This window comes from Mustela lutreola, chromosome 4, assembly GCF_030435805.1.
Source record: "Mustela lutreola isolate mMusLut2 chromosome 4, mMusLut2.pri, whole genome shotgun sequence".
Classification (NCBI taxonomy): Eukaryota; Metazoa; Chordata; class Mammalia; order Carnivora; family Mustelidae; genus Mustela; species Mustela lutreola.
In genome coordinates, this window is record NC_081293.1 from 18,725,742 (window position 1) to 18,746,374 (window position 20,633).

The following is a 20,633-nucleotide window of genomic DNA, read 5'->3' on the forward strand; positions in this document are numbered from 1 at the left end:
ACCCCAACAGCCAAGCTAGGAGACAGGGAATGACACCCAAACTATCTTAGGGGGCAAGTCAGAAGAAACAAGATAAGAGCCTGTAAATACCCCTACTCTCTTTCGAGCGACGATTTCCCAATTTTGATGCCATGAACTTGAATCTAAACAGAGCACGTCAGTTTCAGTAAGCTTAAGCAGCAGAGACTAGACTCCAAGACAGCAGAAGACGCTGACATCTGCAGGACAGGGTGCACACATGCGGGATGAGACTATCTAGTCCTGACCAGACAGTGACTGCTGCAGGTTCAAAGGCTGAAGAGACATATGAGCTGAAGAGTGCTGGGGGACACTAGAGCTCTGACCCAGTCAGAGGGCGAAGAGCTCTCAGATTCCTTGTTAACATGCCATGCACCCAGATGAAACACCAGCATTCAAGGACTTAAAGGAAAATATTGCCTTAATAAATGCACAGATGGGGAATCTCATAAGGAAGAAAAATAAAAAGTATTTAAATAAAGAATCGGGCGCCTGGGTGGCTCAGTGGGTTAAGCCGCTGCCTTCGGCTCAGGTCATGATCTCAGGGTCCTGGGATCGAGGCCCGCATCGGGCTCTCTGCTCAGCAGGGAGCCTGCTTCCTCCTCTCTGCCTGCCTCTCTGCCTGCTTTGTGATCTCTCTCTGTCAAATAAATAAATAAAATAAAATAAAATAAATAAATAAATAAAGAATCAAATACAAATTATACAACTGAAAATTAGCACTGCTGAAGGGTGCTTAGGTGGCTCAGTTAGTTAATCGTCTGCCTTTGGCTCAGGTCATAATCCCAGGGTCCTCCCTGCATCAGGCTCCATGCTCAGCAGGGAGTCTGCTTCTCCCTCTCCCTCTGCCCCTCCCCCCCAACTCATGCTCTGCCACTGGCTCTCGCTCTATCTCAAATAAATAAGTAAAACCTTAAAAAAAAGAAAATTATCACTGCTGAAATGAAAGTTTCACTAGATACGCTTAACTTGAGATAGCAGAAGAGTCAGTAAACAAAAAGACAGACATACAGAAATTATTAATCTGAAGAATAAAGAGACAAGAGATCAAGGAAAAGTAGAGCTTCAAAGATCAATAGGGCAAAATCATATGGCTTCACATATCTGTAATTTCAGTGCTAAAAGAGAAAATAATGAGATACGGTAAAAAAAAAAAAAAAAAAAAAAAAAGTTAAGAAATAACAGGAAAGGGATACCTGGGTGGCTCAGTGGGTTAAGCCTCTGCTTTTGGCTCAGGTCATGATCTCAGGGTCCTGGGATTGAGCCCCATGTCAGGCTCTCTAATTCCCCCTCTCTCTCTCTCTGCCTGCCTCTCTACTGGCCTGTGATCTCTGTCTCTCTGTCAAATAAATACAATAAAATATTAAAATCTTCAAAAAAAAAAAAAGAAAGAAAGAAAGAAAGAAAGAAAGAATAGGAAAAAAATTCCAAATCTGATGAAAACATACCAACTTAGAGAACCAAGGAGCACAACCCGATGCATGATAGTCTCATTTGCCTCTCTCCTGTCCTGGCCCTTCTCCCTCTTTAACGAGTCTGGCTTGAACACTGGTCTAACATCAGATCTTCCCAGATTGAGAAGACAGAGTCAAGGGGGAAGCATCCTTGAGTTGGTCACCAAAGAAAGAGGGGGCTCAGGAGGATGTAGAACCATGGACCCAGAAGGCACGAGTGTAGGAGCTGAAGTGTGACTACCCAGCCAATGTGTGGGTCCAGATTTGTGCCCTGGCTACACTCCACAAAGTGGAACACAGAGTGAACTATATGGTGAGGAACATCTCACTATTTTCTACCGAAATAACCATCTCCTGGACAAACAGCCAGGATCTCCCTTTGCCTGTATCCATCTCTACTGAAATGTAAAGCCAGGTCTTCCCCACACTCTGAATCCTCGCTCCCCAGATGAGAAAAAGAACGTGCTGTATCTGCCCAGGGTAGCTCATGGCTTTAAAAGCAGGACTTCTCAGCGTTTATGGCTGGAAGTTCCCTGAGATCTAGCAGCAAAGAGAGGACCCTGAATCCTCCTCCCAAAAGGTATTTTTCAGATATGTTAGGAGATGCAATCCTGCTAGGAGATGTCAAGTTGAGCATCAAAGTTAAAGCATAACCACCTAGTTCAGGCCTTGTGTCTGAGCAGCCCAGAGGCTCAGTGGGGCCAAAGCTTCCAGAGAAGAAGACTTCATACTTCCGTGCCCTCCTGCTGCTTGCTGCCTGAGGCACCCGAATCAAAGAGGAAGTGGGAGGGTAGAGCTGAGGGTGAAGGTCAAGCTCACTTGTAAGACCAGAGAAGAGATCAGGTTAACCCAGGCAGCTGGCCAGAAGCTGCTCTGGAATTTCTGAGTAGGAAGCACTCAGGAGCAGCAGTCACATGGAACCCGCCCCTGGGAACATGTCACTGCGCATCAAAGACGGGGAGGTTGATGGGACTAGTCTCCAAGGGCCACCTAATGCCACTCGCCCTCTTGGCACTGAATCCAGAGACTGTGGCTGAAAGGGGGAAAGTTAGGGGGGCTTTTCCCCAGATGGTTTAGAGACTAGACAGACCCCCCAAAACTAGCTGCTCACAGTGGTGTTTCAGGCATCAGTAAGAGAGTCTGTGGGAGGACAGGGAACATTCTCTAACTCTTCAACTCACACTGCCTGTTGTACCCACTATCAAAGCAGGCCCTGGCTCTGGGTTCAGCTTGGGGAAGAGAGAGCAACATAATCAGAGGACCTGACTGGGTCCTTGGCTCTCTGTGTCAGTCAGAGTTCTCTGAAGACACAGAACCAAGAAAACACACTGTGTGTGGAGACGGACAGACAGGAAGACTGATTGATTTTATGCCTCTGGTGGGTCCAGCGAGACTCAGCTCTGCAGCGAAGGCCGGCGGGCTGGAGGCCCAGGGAAGAGCTGAGCCCGTGGTCTCAGTCAGAAAGCCGACTTCTGCAGAAATTCCTCTTCTTTGGTCTTTTTTACTCGGGAGGAAGCCAGTCGTTTTGGGGTTTTTTTTTTTCTGTTTTTTGTTTTGTTTTTTTTGGTTTCTGTTTGTTTGTTGTTGTTGTTGTTGTTGTTTTTATGGAACCCTTCACGAATTTGTGTGTCATCCTTGCGCAGGGGCCAACAAGCTCATCTTCTCTGTATCGTTCCAATTTTAGTACATGTGCTGCCGAAGCGAGCACAAGGCCAGTCATTTTTATTAAGGCCTTAGGCGGACAGGATGCAGCCCAATCCCATTGGAGGGAGGAGCTAATCTGCTTTACTCAATATCTATTGATTCAAGTGCTTATCTCATCAAAAACCTTCACAGCAACACTCAGAATCATGTTTCACCAAACACCTGGGTCCTATAGCCTAGCCAAGTTGACACAAAATTAACCATCACACCATCATTCTGACAAGCGGCACCTGCTCCGGGAAGGACCTGTGCAGGACGCAGATGAGCCTGAGGACAAGGTCAACCAGGGCCGACGGGGGACTGAGACTACCAGATGTGACTGTTCTCCTAGACAGCAGCCATAGAAGTCACGGGACCGTTTCCTTTCAGGGAGGCTAGACCAGAGCATCTCCAATTTGAATGTGCAAGTCAGTCACTCAGGGATCCCAGGATCTTGACATTCAGCATTTCCCATGAGGCCTGAGCGACTGACTGCCTGCAGGTCTGTGGGCCACACCTAGGGTCAGGAGCACAGGCCCGGAGCTAGACTTCCAGGTCCAGTCCCAGATCCACCCCCTCACACGCTGTGTTAAATTTGAACAAGGGAAGTACTTACCCTGCTTGAATCTCATCTATAAAGGTGGGTTGGGGGTGGGGGGAGGGGAACCAACAGTATGAACTTCAGGAGGTCTTTGTGAAATTAAAGAGAAAATAAACAGGATGTATTGGGGCAAACAGTTCAATCTCAATAAATGCTCTTGGCTACTACATTAATATGCGTAGAAGATTTTAAAAGAATCCATGTCAGGTAAGATAAATAAATCTTATATCCATTGATTAGCTTGGTAAAAGGACCTAGACATAAAAACCACAGGAAGAACAGTTAATAAAATTGAGAACATTCACCCTAGAGAAGAATGGATGTCGGGAGGAGGCAGGAGAGTGGAGGCACTGAACATCCTTGAACTAGAGTATCCATGAAAACAAAACGAGAATGACCCTACAAAGCTCTACTAGGTTAAACTTCTGAGGAAGTCAAGATGCAATCAGTAATAGGACCTGGGAGCCATCGAAGTTATCCAAATGTGAAGCATGCTGTGAGGACCGAGTCATCTGTCCCCTATCCGGAAGACAGCCCAACCAGCAAGACAGTCGGAGACAAGATATTGGTGCCACAAATGCACGTGACAATTCCCCCAACCCTCCAAGCCCTTCTAGAACTCAGAGCAGCTTATATTGCTGGCTCCCCCTGGGGATGGTCTCCACCCTGCAGTCCTGGCGCTCCAGACCTGTTGTCCAAGGACCTCTCCTGGGGGATACTTGGCAACCTGCAAGCTTAGTCATGATGCATCAAGCAATTCATTCAGATTTCTCCAATTCCATTACCCGGCCCTTTGGGAGCCAGATGGGAAAAAGAATCCGTTCATGTGAGGGCCAGAGAAGCAGCTGTGTCCAAACAGCCTTGCTCCCATGAAAACACTAGCCTGTCCTCCTGCAGCCTCCCAGACCCGAGCTGCCATGGTGCCAGAACATTCCGACAACCACCCTGCGGGGTCATATATCAAACACTTGGCACACCCATGGAGACAGTTCTCCCCATACCCTCTACCCCAGACCCTACCCCATGACCCACTGGATTGCTCCACAGTCTAGGGACCCAAACTTAAAACCTGGCTCAACAGGGGCCTGGGTCTTCCCAACATCCAGTCACCAGCTGTGCAATATGTTGACATCACCCCATACATTCTAGCCATGCCCCCAGGACCCAGCAGTCGGGTGCTCCTTGCTTCTTGCCTGTGTCTGAGAGTTCCTTCCAACCTGAGCAGAGGCTCCCCAGGAGCTAGAAGGACAAGGGAAACCACTGCTTCCCCAAACACACCTAGATTTGTGTGCTCTTCCATGCCCCCCATCACCTTCCCCTTGCAAGAGAAGAGAGCCTAGAAGAGAAACAGAATAAAGAGGGAAGACCCAGGCTTGGATGAGAGTACCCGGGCCTAGCTATTAAGTTAGGTGGTTGGACCATCGGCGGGCGGGGGCAGGGTACTCTTTGCCTCTACATTGGAAGAACCAGCCTGCTTTGTCCTCCAAGCCCCTGAGAATGGAGAGTATATTTGTTCTTCCTGCAGGAACAGTGAGGTCATCAAGAACAAGACAGATGTGACAGTCAAGCAGACAGACCTGACCTCAAATCCTGGGCCTGTCACTCACTACCTGTGTATTGTGGGGTAACTGCCTCTCTTAGACTCTCCATTTCTCTATCTGTAAAAGGGAGATGAGAATAAAAACAGTGCCTGCCTCACAGGGCTATCATGAGGTTAAAAGAGATTAAAGCCCATAAAACACTTAGTCTGCTCTTGGTTTTCAGTACTGAATAAATGTGGGAGTTAGATCTCATTAGAGACACCCCTGCCCCCAAGTGTGGTCCCAAATCTGACAACACTCATCAAACTGAGTAGAATTGGGGTCCATCAGGCATACTCGCCAGCTCCCAGGTCCATCTGCATGTGGGCTCTGGGGTGGACGCAGCTGTCTCCCAGCACCCCCTCACCTCACCTGTCAGCAGGAGCCAAGGTCAAGGAGATGGGGGTCTCCCCGTCTAAGGTCTACCAAGGGAGACAAGAGCTCTGCAGAGTTCAAAGAGCCAAGGCTCATGCTGTGGAGGTGCTTCAAAGTCATAGTTCCTTCAGCAGAAAGGCAGGGGGTGGGCAGGAATGAGGAGGGAGAGGTAGGACCCCCCACCCAGGAGGCCTTGCTCCCATCTCTACCAGGCCCAAGCAGCTTTAGCCGGAACAGTCTAGCTTCTCTCTGCCAGATATCCTCCCCGCCCCTCCTCCACAGGGGCTTCTTACTCTAAATCTAGAAGGGAGTTGGACCCACATCTGGCACCAGCAGCCTCCCCTGAGAGCGGGACAACCAGAGACAGGCCGACAGGGAGGCTGTGGCCTTGGATGCTCACCCCCAGGCAGCCGAGGCTCTGGAGGTGAGCCTATCCTGATAACTCAGTGAACAGTGGGGCATCTGTTGGGTGCCAGCCTCTGTGCCCCTTAGAGGGGAAAATGAGGCATTCCATCTGCGGAGGGAGCGGGGAGGGGGATGGCTGCCCCAATGCCCATTGACTAAGGCAAAGGGCCACGGGGATCTAGCTACCTCTCACAGGGGCTTCCGTGGGGACGCAGGACCAGCGGCTTGTCCTTCAGAGAGAGGCTTACAGACCAATAAGGAAGTGCCCAGGGGCCGAGGACAAAGACCACAAGAGAACGTGGGTCATATCCATTGAGGTGGGGTCACAGAAAAGCAGGGAGGAACACCTGAAGCAGAGGGACAGGAGAAGGTCTCCCACCTGGGATCTGAAATTAGCACTCCCAGGGACAATGGGAGAAACACTGACTGGGAAGAAACACACCTGCAGAGGTCAGTGGTCAGGGGTCCAAGGAGAAGACCCTGGAAGCTGCTCTCAGGCCACGTTGTCCCCCACCCATAGAGCAGAGGGAGATCTCCGACCCTGGAGAACCCCAAGTAGCCTGGGTACCCACTCCCTTCTCTGTAGCAAGGCTTCTGAAGAGGCCAAGCCCCAAGAGGCGGGTCTGATTGGCTTCAGCCAATCATGGTGGTCCCTTGGTCACAGATGTGTGATTCTGGCCAACGAGATACAAGCCTGCTGGAGGGGCGCTGGTCAAAAGTTCCTCACAGGGAAGCAATGGGCGCCAGATGCAACTATATGGATGTGGCACCTGGAGATAGTGCAACCATCTTGTGACCATGAGGAGCACCAACATGAAGGCCAAGCTGAGAGAACCTCAGAGCAGGCAGAGCTGGAGCTCATGGGACTCCCTGCATCTGGACTCATGACCAATAGAAAACCCCCTTACTGCCCAAGCCCATCTATCCTCTCGGGGTTTTGTTAGCTGTGGGCCTTCTAAGAGATTTAGAGACCCCATTTTCTCTCTTCTCCCCACATGCTGCTTGAGAACTACCCAGAGCTTAGGGTTGCTGAAGGAAACTAAGGTTAACAAATAAAAATACAGGGCACCAGTTAACTGAAACTTCAGGTAAACTAGAAGTAATTTTTCCAGTATAAGCGTTGTATGCCGTATTTGGGACTCACACTAAAATATATATATAAATATCCATTGCTTATGTGAAACCTAAATTTAACTGGTCATCCTATATTTTATCTGACAAACTACTCCAAATCCCCCGTTTTCTCTCACTCAGTAGTAAATTATCCTCCAAAATGGCTTCCCCACCCTGAGGGGCTTCTGGGACAGCCGCAGTACACCCCCTCACAGAGTCACACACACCACCCTGCATCCCCCTCTTCCCTGCCAGATCCTAACAAATGGTGACAGAGGAATGAGAAGGAGGGGGACCAAAATACCACCTTCATGACTGAGAAAGCTGTTGTGGGGGAATTTGGCCAAGAGCGGCAAGCAACTGGGCTCCTAATACTGAGTCCCAGAACAAGACAGAACACCTACCCAGTCCCTGGCAGCCTGGGACTCTCCCAATCCTACTATGGGTAGGGTTGGGGCCAACCCCCAAGTAGCCCCATGACCAGAAACAATGGAGACTCAGGCAGAGGTCTAAGCTTTGCGCTGGCGGAGACCTTGCTTCCAATCCTGACACCCCACTTAGTGGCCATGTGACCCTGGGCAAGTTGCTTTCCCTTCCTGCAATCCCTTCAGATTGAAATACGTCCCTATTATGAGATATATTATTTACTTTAAAATACTTAAGTAGAAACAATATGATGTAAATGCATATGTGCATATTAATTTATTTTCAACTTCACCCTAAGGCAATTATTAATCACTATAGTTCCCTATCAGGGATCCACATTCTAGTAAGTACTACTAAGGGCTTCAAATATCCTTATCTAAATTTGTACCCCAAGGTCAGTAGCCTAACCTCCTGAAGGTCAGACATACTGGTCATGGGTGAAATGACAGAGGAAACCGGGCAGCTGGAAAGACTGTGCAGCCTTCTAACCTTCACATGAACAGGGTTCAAGAATCCAAAACCCCAGCCGCCTAGCCCAATGCTGGCACTCAAGTTCCTTTGGTCCCGTGTGCCCCACCTCTGACTTCATGGAGGGGTCTGTCATCTGATCTGCCTCAAAAGGTGGCAGGTGCTACCATCAAAATACCATTTCCTCCCCATGGAGTGGTTTTTATGCACAGAGCTTGTCCAAGTGCCAAGGTCAACGCCGGGAGCATGCTGAACTTGTAGGAACAGGTGTGCCGAGTTAGCCATCACTTACCTGCAGCTCTTCACGTGGCAGAATCTGAGACTTACGCTCATTGCCATGCACATCCAAGCAGCAAGAAGGTGCAGAATTCCAGCCCAGGGGTGGTCCCTGGAAGCTGTGTGCTAACAAAACAAAACAAAACCCTGAGAGTTGCTACATGGCCAAGTTGATTTAGACTTCCTCTCCGCTTCTCCTTCTGGCTCATTGGGAGGATTCCTGATAAGAACATGAAACACGTGAAATACAAAATTGATATACTCATCATTCTTTTTCTTATTCCAGCCTCCCTCTTCTTTAGTCAAAGAACCTCTCTCTGTCCTGGGGAGATGGACTGAGAAGAGGAGGGAGGAGGGAAGACTGTTTACTGAGATTTAGAAAACCACAGAGCACATCCCGCCAACATGTCCCCCGAGGTCGCACTGCCAGCAATCTCAGGGCACGTGGGGCTCGAAGAGGCTCTCTCATTGGTGACAAGAGCCCACGCAGGGTCCTCTGCAACCAACGTCATGAATTCGCATCACTCTAATCTCGTGGTCTCGTGTGAGCGGCTGGAGCCCGCGACCCTCCCACATCGGCCAGTGACACATGACTCTGAGACACAGCTATCTTGATGTGGGCACATTTTGTCATGGAGATATTTTGATGATTATCATAATAACATCAGAAATAACTATCGTATTGTACCTAGCACATAGTAAGAGAAACAATGCTAGCTGAGTTCTTCATGTGAATGTTCTCATAACACAATACCTTATGAAGTCTACAACAGGGAAGGTGAAACTTTAAAAAAATTCCCAAACTCCTGGAGTAAAGGGTAATTGGGATTTTAACTCGAGTGGTCTCATTCTGAACCTGTATCCTGAACCACTGGTTTACAGAAAACACACAGGATTGGGGGCAGAAGGTACAGAAGTAGAAAATCACATCCTAAAGTTCAGAAAGAGCCCTAAACAAACTAAAATATCCATGGAAGCTCCGAAAAAGAAGATCTATGAAGAATATGCTATATATTCCCCAAAATTAAATCAGTGTGTCATGGCATATGTGCAGACAAATATCCCAATCAAACAAAAGAAAAGGCAAGAAGCAGACCCCACGATGTATGGAATTGAGTACGTGATCAATGTGATGTCTCGGATCAGGGAGGGAAATAGGGATGATCGATAAGTGATAAGGGGCCAACTGGTGACCATCTGCAGAAAAAGAAAGTCAGCTCCACGCTCCACACCGTATACAAAGACAAGGTTCAAAGTGATCAAAGATTTAGATTGAGGGGCACCTGCCTGGCTCAGTGAGCTAAGCATCTGACTCCTGGTTTTGGCTCAGGTCATGAACTTGGGATCATAAGATAGAGCCTCGCATCAGGCACTGCTCAGCGGGGAGTTTGCTTGAGGTGTTCTTCCTCCCTCTGCCCCTCCCTTCTAATTTGCTCTCTCCCAAATGAATAAATAAACCTTAAAAAAAAAAAAAAAAAAAAGACTTGGGGCACCTGGGTGGCTCAGTGGGTTAAAGCCTCTGCCTTTGGCTCAGGTCATGATCCCAGGGTCCTGGGATCGAGCCCCATGTCGGGCTCTCTGCTCTGCTGGGAGCCTGCTTCCTCCTCTCTCTCTCTGCCTGCCTCTCTGCCTACTTGTGATCTTTGTCTGTCAAATAAATAAAATCTTAAAAAAATAAAAATAAAAATAAAAATAAAAAGACTTAAGAAAACATGAAATCACAAACTGACTGGAAGAAAAAAGAATTTCTATACAGCCTGGTGTAAAACCCTCTAACCAAGACTCAAATTTCAGAAGTCATAAAAGACAGACCAATTTGACTAATACAAATTAAAACTTCTGCATGGAAAAAATGATAAGCAATAAAATTCTGGGAAGAAATATTTATAACTCATATCACAGATAGAGGGCAGTTCTCTCTAAAATGTGCAAACTCTTACAAGTTGCTAAGGAAAGACACCACTAATGGATATGCGTAGAGCGTTCATAGAAAAGGAAACAAAAATGGCCCTTAAATATATGAAAAGGTGGGGCGCCTGCGTGGCTCAGTTGCTTAAGTGTCTGCCTTTGGCTCAGGTCATGATCTCAGGGTCCTGGGATGGAGCCGTTCTTGGACTTTCTGCTCAGCAGGGAGTCTGCTTCTCCCTCTGCCTCTCCCTCCCCACACTCGTGTTCTCTTTCTCAAATAAACAGAATCTTATGTATATACATATGTTTATATATACACATACATATGTATGTATATATATGAAAAGATGCCCCACCTTCTTCATAATAAAAAAAATGTGAAGGAAAACTTGAGATAATACTGTTTATCTAGCAAGCTGGCCAAAACCCAAACATGTAACTCTCTGCTCTGTTGGAGAGCCCATGGAAAGATAAGCTCCCTCACACATTGCTTACAGGAGAACCCCCTTGGAGGGCAATTTGGCAACATCTGTCAAAATTATGAATGCATGGACCCCTTCACCAATAATCTCACCTCTGGGAATGTATCCCACACACAGACTTGCAAATGTGAACTAATGTACTCACAAGGTTATTCACTGAAACATAATTTGTTATAGTAGGAAAAGATGGAAAACAGTCAAATGCTCGTCAGTAGGGAATGGCCAAGAAAATCATGACATTACGGTATATCCACCCAATGATGTGTTGTGCCGCTGTTTGGAAAGAAAGAAGAATGAGGAAGCTCTTTATGTCCTGATACAAAAGGAACTCCAGGATATGTAGTGACTGGAGGAAAGTGCAGAACAATGTTTGTAGTATGCTACTTTTGGTGTAAAAAAATGGGAAGGGAGTATTTTCTTAAATTCACTTATATTTTCAAAATAAACTAAAATTTACAAAAGAAACAAGAATGATCCTGCATTAAAGGTAGAGGGCAGGAACTGCGCACAGAGGAGGGCTGAGGCGGGAGGGAGAATTTGCACCTTCAACCTTTCCTTGAACCATGCGAGTATATATGCCCTACTTCAAAAATCAACATTTTTAGAAATTTTAATGTTACATTTTCAGCTTTTTTCATGATTTACCAAGTGCTATTTGAAAAGAGACATCCTCCCCTACTCCCTCGAATGAGGCTCAGGGACCATTTAAGTGAAAAAAATGAGGGTCAGAAATAACTGCTGGGTGTGTTCCTTGGAAATTAAAACAGCGGTTTTGCATTTTGATGAGACTATCAACATGCCCCACATCCGGTCACACAGGTAGAAGGCTGCAGAGAGCACTGTGGACACTGGGACTTCCAGAGCCCCTAATGAGTCCCATACGTGCACCGGAGAGGAAGCCATCACATGGAGAAGTGCCCTGCAGGAGGTCCAGCCTCACACTTGGCCTTTCTCCTCGGACTGGCACAAAGGAATCAGAACTGACTTCCAGGCTCAGCCTGGCACGGTGCCACTGGACAGGTCCCCCAGACCCTCTGGGCCTCCCTCTCCTCACGGCCCAATGGGGAGTCATGCCTATGACATGGGCTTTCTGTGGTACAACTTGTAGACCAACAGACGTCATCTGGAGCAAATAAACCGGACCCCGTGACTCAAACCAGCGAGTAAGGCAATGCCTGGGAAGTGGGAAGTCCTCCCTCACCTCTAACATTTTCTCTCAGGTGGCTTCTTGGCCATGGAGGCATTAAAAGTCCTAGAGAGCCAGAGGGCAGGGACCAGGAGACAAAGGCTTAGCAGGAACGACCACCGAGGTGGACAGAGGAGCCAAGTTTAAGGAAAGTTGCTTTCTTGAGGGCTTCAGACAATGGTCCACACAGGTATGTGGAAGAGAAGGAACCGCATGTGAGGTGCTCAGAGTATGGGGCCCGTGGGGAGTACAGGTGCCCTGGAGTGGATCCCATGGCCAGTTTCTCTCTCTCACCCTCTTCGTTCCAAGCCAGGGTCAGGGTCCCTTTCAGACCCAGAACCTCAACTGATACTGATTCCAGGAAGGCACATGTACCAAAAGCTTTCCGACCCTTTGTGTGTATGACCTCCAGGTACTCCTATCATCCCCACTGCACAAAGGAGGAAACAGAGACACAGAAAAGGAGTCTGTCCCGCATCACTTGCTGAAGGCTTTTAGTCTCAGCCCCCCAACACCCTCACCGCTCCTGGGATGTGCTGTAGGCGCAAAATGCACTGTGGTTTAATGTACCAGGAAAACAATGTAAAATACCTCATTAACAATTTTTTTAATAAATATATTTGTTGAGAGGAGAGAGAGAGAGCACAAGCAGGGGGAGCAGCAGGCAGAGGGAGAAGCAGGTCCCCAGCAGAGCAAGGAGCCTGAAGCAGGACTCGATCCCAGGACCCTGGGATCACGACCTGAGCCGAAGGCAGAGGCTTAACCAACTGAACCACCCAGGTGTCCCCTCGTTAACAATTTTTATATTTTTTATACTTTGGATAGTGTTGTGATATGTTGGATAGTATTGGGATATGTTGTAAAAATACATTTAAATGTATTAAAATTAATTTCAACTTTTTTATGTTTTTAATGTGATCACTAGAAATTTTCCAATTACATATACGGCTCCCGGTATATTTCTATGCAGCTGCGCTGCTTCGGGACCTAAGTGGGGGGAACAGGGCAAGGCAAACATTATTTATGAGCGACACTCGTTTCACATAACTTTCTGAGGGCATACCTGTCTCCCAGCCGGCTTCAGGCCGTATCCAAACTGTGTCTTAGTTGACTCCCACTGTTGGTCCCTTCTCAGTCCTGAGCACCGAGCACTCAGAGGGCAGGCCCTTGGGGCGAATGCTGGAGCACGGTGCCAGGTGCCTAGTGTGGCCTCGGGCAGGGTCAGCGCAGGAAGATGATGGCAATGAGGCAAGTGAAATCCACACCGGGTCCCCGCGGCTGGACGAGGTGGGAGGCCCCGGGCCGCTCAGCCGGGTGGGGCAGATGAAGGAAGGATCCCCGGCACACACATGGTGCTCCAGCTCCTTCTCTCTACTCCGCTCCCGGGGACCCCCAGGCCTCCCTGGCTACACTCCTCTGAGCCCGCTGCCCTGCTCTCGATAGAACAGGTGACGGGCTAGGACGGTGGCTTTGGGAGAGCTTGCCCTGCCTCCCTGCCCTTCCAGTTCATCGGAGAAGCTGAGTGTGAGAATGACATGGGGCCTGAGCCCCCTCACCTCCAAAAGACGCCACGTGTCACCCAGACAGACACACAGGAAGCCAACAGGCCCCCAGGGAAAGAAACATCAGCAGGCCACGGAACAGCCCACCGTGTTCCCCACAGTGGCCACACTGCACTGAGCACAGCGGGGACTCAGCTTCCCGGAGGCGGGTGTCAGGCAGAGAAGGAATGACGGTGCCCCTGCTCAGCGCTGAGCTCCGACTGGCTGACCGGCTGGCTGACCGTCTGTGCACAGGGCCCCACAGGCCGCACGTGCTCTTCCTTGCCTGGAACAGCCTCATCACCTGGCACACCTTCCACTCTTCCATCACGTCTTGGCTCCGGCCTCTCCTCTGTGACACCGCCCCTGACCCCCCCACCCCCGTGACAACGGCACCTCCCACCTCTGTCCCACTGCCACCCCTGGCACTGCCCTCACCAGGGCGCCCCGCGTGGTGCCAGCGCCCCCCCCTGCACCGCCCGCACCCGGGGAGGATTAAAGACACGGGCCCTGCTGGCACAGCCAGCCCCGCGGTGTCCCCCACGACACCAGACAAGCACTGTTTTATCTCCACCTTCCCCTTTTTATTCCGAACACGAAAGAGAGAAGTTTTATCAAGCACATTTAATCACCGCTCTTCCTCCTCTCCTCTCATGACAAGGAGGGTGACTTAAGCTGTGTCCTTGGCAGGCTGGAACAAACAGGGATAAAAATTCAAGTCACTTCCCGACACATCCCAGAGTTCTTCCTCCCCATGTCGGCTCATTCCAGAAACCTTCCCCCAGATGCTCCTGGAGCCAGGGACAGCACCACACTGCCGTCACACGGTGGTCCCCAGCCACGGAGGTGGACAGGCTAATGGAAGGGACAGCCTGCTGTGTCTCCAAGCTGTTGGAGCATCTGTTTCTACACGCTCTTCTAGAGCAGGAGATGAACAGAATGCTATGGGGAAGCAGGCGATGGAGGGGCAGAATCTGTCTGAGGAGCAGGGAAGACTGGCCAGAGGAAGGGACATGTTAGCTGCGTCTTAAAGGATGACAAGGGGAGAGATGTCCCGGGCAAAGGCAACAGCATGTGCAAATGCCAAGAGAAATGAAAGTACACGTGCTGCTGAGCCCAGGGAAGAGAGCTGGGCCCAGAGCTTGGAGGGCCACCTGTGTTGCTGTAGGCCATGGGGAGCCACAGGGGTCTAATCTGTAGGAAGTTCACGGTGGAAGCTAAGTGGAGGCCAGACCATTCTGGAGCATGTGCTGGGCACGGCGTGTTCAACTCTTGTATAACAGAACAACTGACCTGTTATTTTAAAGGTCTTAGGACTACAGACTGGCCAGGTAGGGGGAGAGGAAATTTAATAGAATTCCCAAACACGGGATAACACAAGTGCCACCACTCCTCTGTCCCTGGCAGGCATGGCTAATCAATCACAGCCTCGTCTTCATCGTACAACCAAGGAACCAGGAAGAGGCGGAAAGGCAGGCCCAGGGCCCCGCCACGCAGGAGGTTACAGAGCCAGGGCTAGCGTCCACACACAGCGGGGTAGGCCCTGACGGGCCACGGATTCAGACAAACATCGGTGTGTATCCAGGTTTTTCCATCTGCTGGATGAGTGTCTGCATGGTCACTCACCCTCCCTGTGCCTCAGTCTCCTCAGCTGTAACGTGGGGATAATAATACCCCTTCACAGGGGATGACAAAGGCCAAGTGTGAGTTCAGAGCTGGGCATGTACTAAGTGCTCGAGGAATGGCAACTCTTAGTCGTGTTAATCACACTGTTATTTCTCACGCCTACCATGCCATCTTTCTCTAGGTCTTGCCCAACGATCCCCCGGCTCCCATCTTTTCTTTCAACAAGTTGCCAAGGAAGTGGAGTGGGAGGTTCTCGAAACAGTCATGGCGCAGATGTGAGCCTGATCTGGCCTCTATGCTTTGCTCTGGATGGACTGAGAGACGAGCCTCCGGCCTTTCAGCAATGAAGGGAGACGAGGAAAGCAGCTGCCATGGGCTGGTGCTGCCCATGTGTCGTCTGGGCCACCACTTGGGTTTCTAGGAAGGGAATTATCTCGAACCTTCACAATATTAACACGGGGCCAGCTCCGCGGCTGCCAGGAGCCCCACCCATACGACCGGACTCCAGAAACTCCCCTGGAAATTTAATATGATGAGACATATTTCAAAGGGTTGCTTTCAGGGAAAGTCCAAGGATCTTGGAAGATTTTTCTGGACAGGCTCTTTAGGCTATGGAACGTTCTCTCTGGTGTATGCTGAAAACATGAGATGGTCCCTACATGCGATGGAGACAACTCTCTGATGAGCCTTCAAGCTGCTGGTACATTTGGGACCAGAGCTAAGTGGTTCAGGGCAGGGGAGGAAAGGCTGAGGGTCTTCCCTGATCTCCTCTGCATTCTGGAGGAATATATATATATATATATATTTTAAGATTTTACTTATTTGACAGACAGAGATCACAAGTAGGCAGAGAGGCAGGCAGAGAGAGAGAAAGGGAAGCAGACTCCAGGTTGAGCAGAGAGCCCGATGTGGGGCTCGATCCCAGGACCCTGGAATCATGACCTGAGCCGAAGGCAGAGGCTTTAACCTACTGAGCCACCCACGCGCCTCATCTGGAGGAATTCATTTTTAAAGGCTACTGAGATATCTGCCAGCCTGGGGTAACTACATTTTTTGGCCAGCACAGGCCTCAGGGACAAAGGGACCACTGCAGAAACCCAGAAACCCCTTCCCAAGGGGTACAGGGGTCTCTGTCTGGAGTCCGGACAGAAGCAGGAACACTGGAAAGAGGAAAGTGGAGAGGTGCCAGCCATGCAATTCTCCTGCGATGCTGCCACTGAGAGTGTCCAGCACCAGCCTGTACCAGGCAGATGCAGGTATCAGGCAGATATTGCCGGAACTGCTGGACCTGACCTGGGCACACCAAGATAGGAGCAGACCCATCGGGACATCAGAAGGGCCAGGGAACTGGGTCAGATAGGGTGTGTCAGGCCACTGACCCTGAGGCAAAGTCTGGAGAGAGCTGAACTAATTTTTTTCCCGGGATCTGCTTACAGTTCCACAGACCTGAGGGGGGACCATGGGCTGAAAAGTTGGCCTGGCATTGGCCCCTCCACGTGCAAAAGCTACACACTTCCCACTGGAACAGCTGGCTCGCATTGCATATGGTCTTTAATCTTTGGGCTATGCCTGCAAAATCAGTAGCCTTTTCACAGAGGAAGAAACTGAGGTTCGGGTTCAGGACTCAGCCTCAGGTTGGCCAGGGACCCTGCCCTGGTCTGGAAAGGGCTTCCCGTGGGTGTCCCACCGATACACCGGTGATGGCAGATGAGCTTTCTAGTCTGCGGCGTGGCCCTGACTGAGGGGTCCCGGCAGGGTCTGCAAGAGTCCACCCTTCCATGGGTCAGAGAAAGAGCATGGGTCCTAAGCCCAGCCAGGTGATGGGTTCTTGACCTGTTAGTGACCCAGTGGGGCTTTGTACATCCGGGTGAAAGGGAAGCAAATACGTGGTTCTTGGCAGTGCCCAGCAAGGAAAGTGGATGGGTCCCCTGCACTCAGCACCTTGCAGCTGGTCTAGTCTAGAAACACCAGGACCAATATCTCTCCTTCTGCTTCTTAGGGTGAGGTGGGGGAAGTGGGAGGAGGTAAGGCAGGCCCTGGGCAAGGGTCAAGCACAGAGAAGGGAGGATCAAAAGGCCAACATGGTATTTGCTTGTTCCAGATGCTTGCCAAAGGCCACAGGTAGCTGACTGACAGCTGGAGCACAAAGCCCAAATCTTCCTCAGGACTTGAGCATTCTGGAATTCTCCAGTGGGAAAAGGTAGGGGGGAAGGCCTCAGATGGGTTCTCAACTCTTTCCTAGCCAAGGGAAGAGTGGGCTTCTTGAGCCAGACAAGGAATCCAGCTACCCTGCCCCCAGCACCCCTGAGAACCCCAACTAGATGGTTTCTTGTTTAAATCAGACTTTGCAACTCCCTTCTCCTTCTGCAGGCAAAAGTGGAAATTGGAAGGCAAGACCTGTGATGGCAAGGACTTGAAAATTGTTTATAATTTCCAAGTGTGTGGTAGAGAGAGTGACAGGTGCATGATGATTACTGTGTGATTCCATCACTTTGTAGGAAAGTTAATCCCGAGGTACTTTTTTTTCAAAGTCCTTTCCCAAGGTTTTGAACTTGATTCTTCTCCACCAGTCCCTTGGGTTTATTTTGAATACTTCCTTCTTGGGAACTTCTACAATAAGCTCTTCTCGCTGGTGCCACTTGTTCTAGACTAATGTCAACGTTCGGTTTTATTTTTCCTGGGACGAGAATGGCAAACATGCTTCGTTTCAAGTGCCACGTAAGCCAAATAGTGGCGGCTACCTGGAGCTCAGCCTTGGGAAGAAATCTGTGGCCAAGACCAGACTCAGCAGGAAATTATGCTATGATTGATTAGTAATATGTACCAGGGACATGGGACAGAGGAGAGGTAATTCCTGAGCTATCCCCTATGTGGAGATTAAATTAAATTTCCTCCCCTCTACCCAGCCATAAGACCGTTAAAATGAAAAGTTATACAAGAGTCCAATATACTGTGCCCAGCACAGGGCCCTACCTGTTCCAGAATGGTCTAGCTTCCACTCAGCTTCCGCTGTGAACTTCCTACAAAGTAGTCACCAACAGCTCCCCATGGCCTACACCAATGCAGGTGGTCCTTCAAATTCTGGGCCCAATTTTCCTCCCTGGGTTCATCAACACGTGTTCTTTTGCGCCTCCTTGCCTTTGCCTGGAACATGTCTCCCTTTCTTGTTATCCTTTCAGACCCAGCCAACATGGCCATCCCACTGTCCAGTCTTCCTTGTTCCCCAGACGGACTCTGCCCCTCCGTGGTCTGTTTCCCCCACAGCGTTCTGTCCATTTCCCCGTTCGAGTAATAGACCAATAAACAGCACCAAAAAAGCATTCATAAACTGCAAAGGATTACAACCACCGAGCATCTCGGTGCTTGTGGAGCGAGAGTGAATTCTTCTGAGGGAGAAAGGCACCCTTTGACTCCTCGGAGCCTGGAAGGTCCTGGTTCCTCCTCTTCCCCTTGGAAACGCTTAATGAAATAAACAAGCTCCAGGTCGAGCCTCAGCCACGCCAACTTCAGGCTCCTCGAACCCTACGTCCTGACGCTCCCTCGTTCATGTCTGCCCCGATGTGACTCAGCACGATCACGTGCCTCCCCGCGAAGCCAGGTTGCACGGGGCCCCCACACGGGGAGATGGCTGGCTTTTTCCCATGTGAACAAGTAATACAAGATATGAAAATAGAAATGGACGGAGGAACTCCACCCGACTGCTGATTGGTCTCACTGAGCTAAAAAGGAGAATGGGGTTTTAAGACCCGGGCAAAATCAACAATGAATTGGCTTGTGGGGAGGAAAAGAGATGGCATTTTCTTGAGCTAAAGAGACTAAAAATAGTGTAAGGTTTTCCAAGAGGCTGCAGTGGCCCTTCAGGATATGACTGTGAAGCGTTTATTCCAACAGTTATTGGCACACGCAAAGTCAAAGCCGTTGGCGGGCCGTCTGGTCGCCAGGCCCCGGGAGGAGAGGGTTGCCTCTTGAACGTCAGGCCTCAGCTCTCAGCAGAGCTCCCGCCCAGAATGCCAGCCTTGTCCCCACATGGAGTCCAGATGCCCCATGCCCTGGTTCCAGCCACTCCCCTGAACTGCATTTCTCAAAGAGAAATTACAACGCGGGGAGAGTCAGATCTGAGCCAATAGAGGCTACCCTAAGCATAAAACTTCCTCCAAATCTCAGATATATCCTGAGAATTCATGAAAACTATCTCATTCTACTAAAAATAAATAAATAAATAAAAGTCCCAGTTTGTGTGAGTGTTTAGAAATCAGTTAGTTCGGGCGCCTGGATGGCTCAGTGGTTAAGCCTCTGCCTTCAGCTCAGGTCATGGTCTCAGGGTCCTGGGATCGAGCCCCGCATCGGGCTCTCTGCTCAGCAGGGAGCCTGCTTCCCTCTCTCTCTCTCTCTACCTGCCTCTCTGCCTACTTGTGATCTCTGTCTGTCAAATAAATAAATAAAATCTTAAAAAAAAAAAAAAATCAGTTTGTTCTCCAATCTCACAATTACATCATTGTTCCAGAAAGGAAGGTGGTGTTTATCCTGGGACATCAGGAGCTCCCCAGCCCACCACTGCCTGTGCCTGGCACCCCACAGTGACATAAAAGAAGCTCTCACTGAGGACCTCAGTCTCAGAGCTCCTTCAGCCATCAAAGGGAATCACTCATTCACCCATCAGTCCATTCATTTATTCACTCAACAGGTATTTACTGGGTTCCTTTAATGGCCCAGAACTTGGGATGAGGCGAGGAGGATCCCAGCCCTCCAGGAACTGTCGCCGAGGGAGAAACAGACCGGAACATGAGGCATCACACAGCTCCTCGATGAATGTTCCAGCAGGGAATAAACACCACGGCCCTGGGGGCAGGGAGGTGGGGCTCCGGAAAGCCTTCCACGGAAAGCACAAACCAGACTACTCCAGCCTAGCAGTCAAGACACGTGGGTGTCCCTGGGCACACCAGTTAACCTCTCAGTTTCCTCATCCATGAAATGGGTACAACAGCTTCACACAGGTTTCACGGGGATTACAGTAGTTATGTAATGCAACGTGATTCAGGCTAAGGTTCGATAAATATTATCTGTTGAACGGAGAGCCGAGGAGTGGATGGAGCTGGGATGCCGGGGGGGGGGGGGGGTGATGGGGGCAGAGACAGAGGAGGAGGGAGGGCAAAAGCGTGTTCCAGACAGAGCGAACACCATGTTTAAGGACAGAAACTCAATAAATATTTGTTGAATGAATAAATTCTTTAACGGAAGTGAGAGCAATGCAACCTGAGCGAGCCACACCCTTTATCTCTCGTTTCCTGGTAGGTGTGTGTGGAGGTGGACAAGAGAGGCCCCTCAGCCAGGCACCTGCAGGCAAGCCTGCTGCATTTTTCTAACCAGCATGTCAAACACTTCAGGGCCAAGACTGAGTCCTTCTCTTCTCCCAGGCCCAGAGCCCTGAGCCGGTAACCCCTTAGGGGTGACCAATTCCCCTCTCTCTTCCCTCTTTCGGCTATTTCACCGT

At 49.8% G+C, this 20,633-nt stretch overlaps 1 non-coding gene across 1 annotated transcript; it reads right to left on the bottom strand.

Moving 5' to 3' along the window:
- Positions 1-3,070: 3,070 nt before the first annotated feature.
- On the bottom strand, positions 3,071-3,180 carry LOC131830937 (U6 spliceosomal RNA). Its single transcript, XR_009353469.1, has one exon. It is a non-coding gene; the product is annotated as a U6 spliceosomal RNA (small nuclear RNA).
- Positions 3,181-20,633: the final 17,453 nt, after the last annotated feature.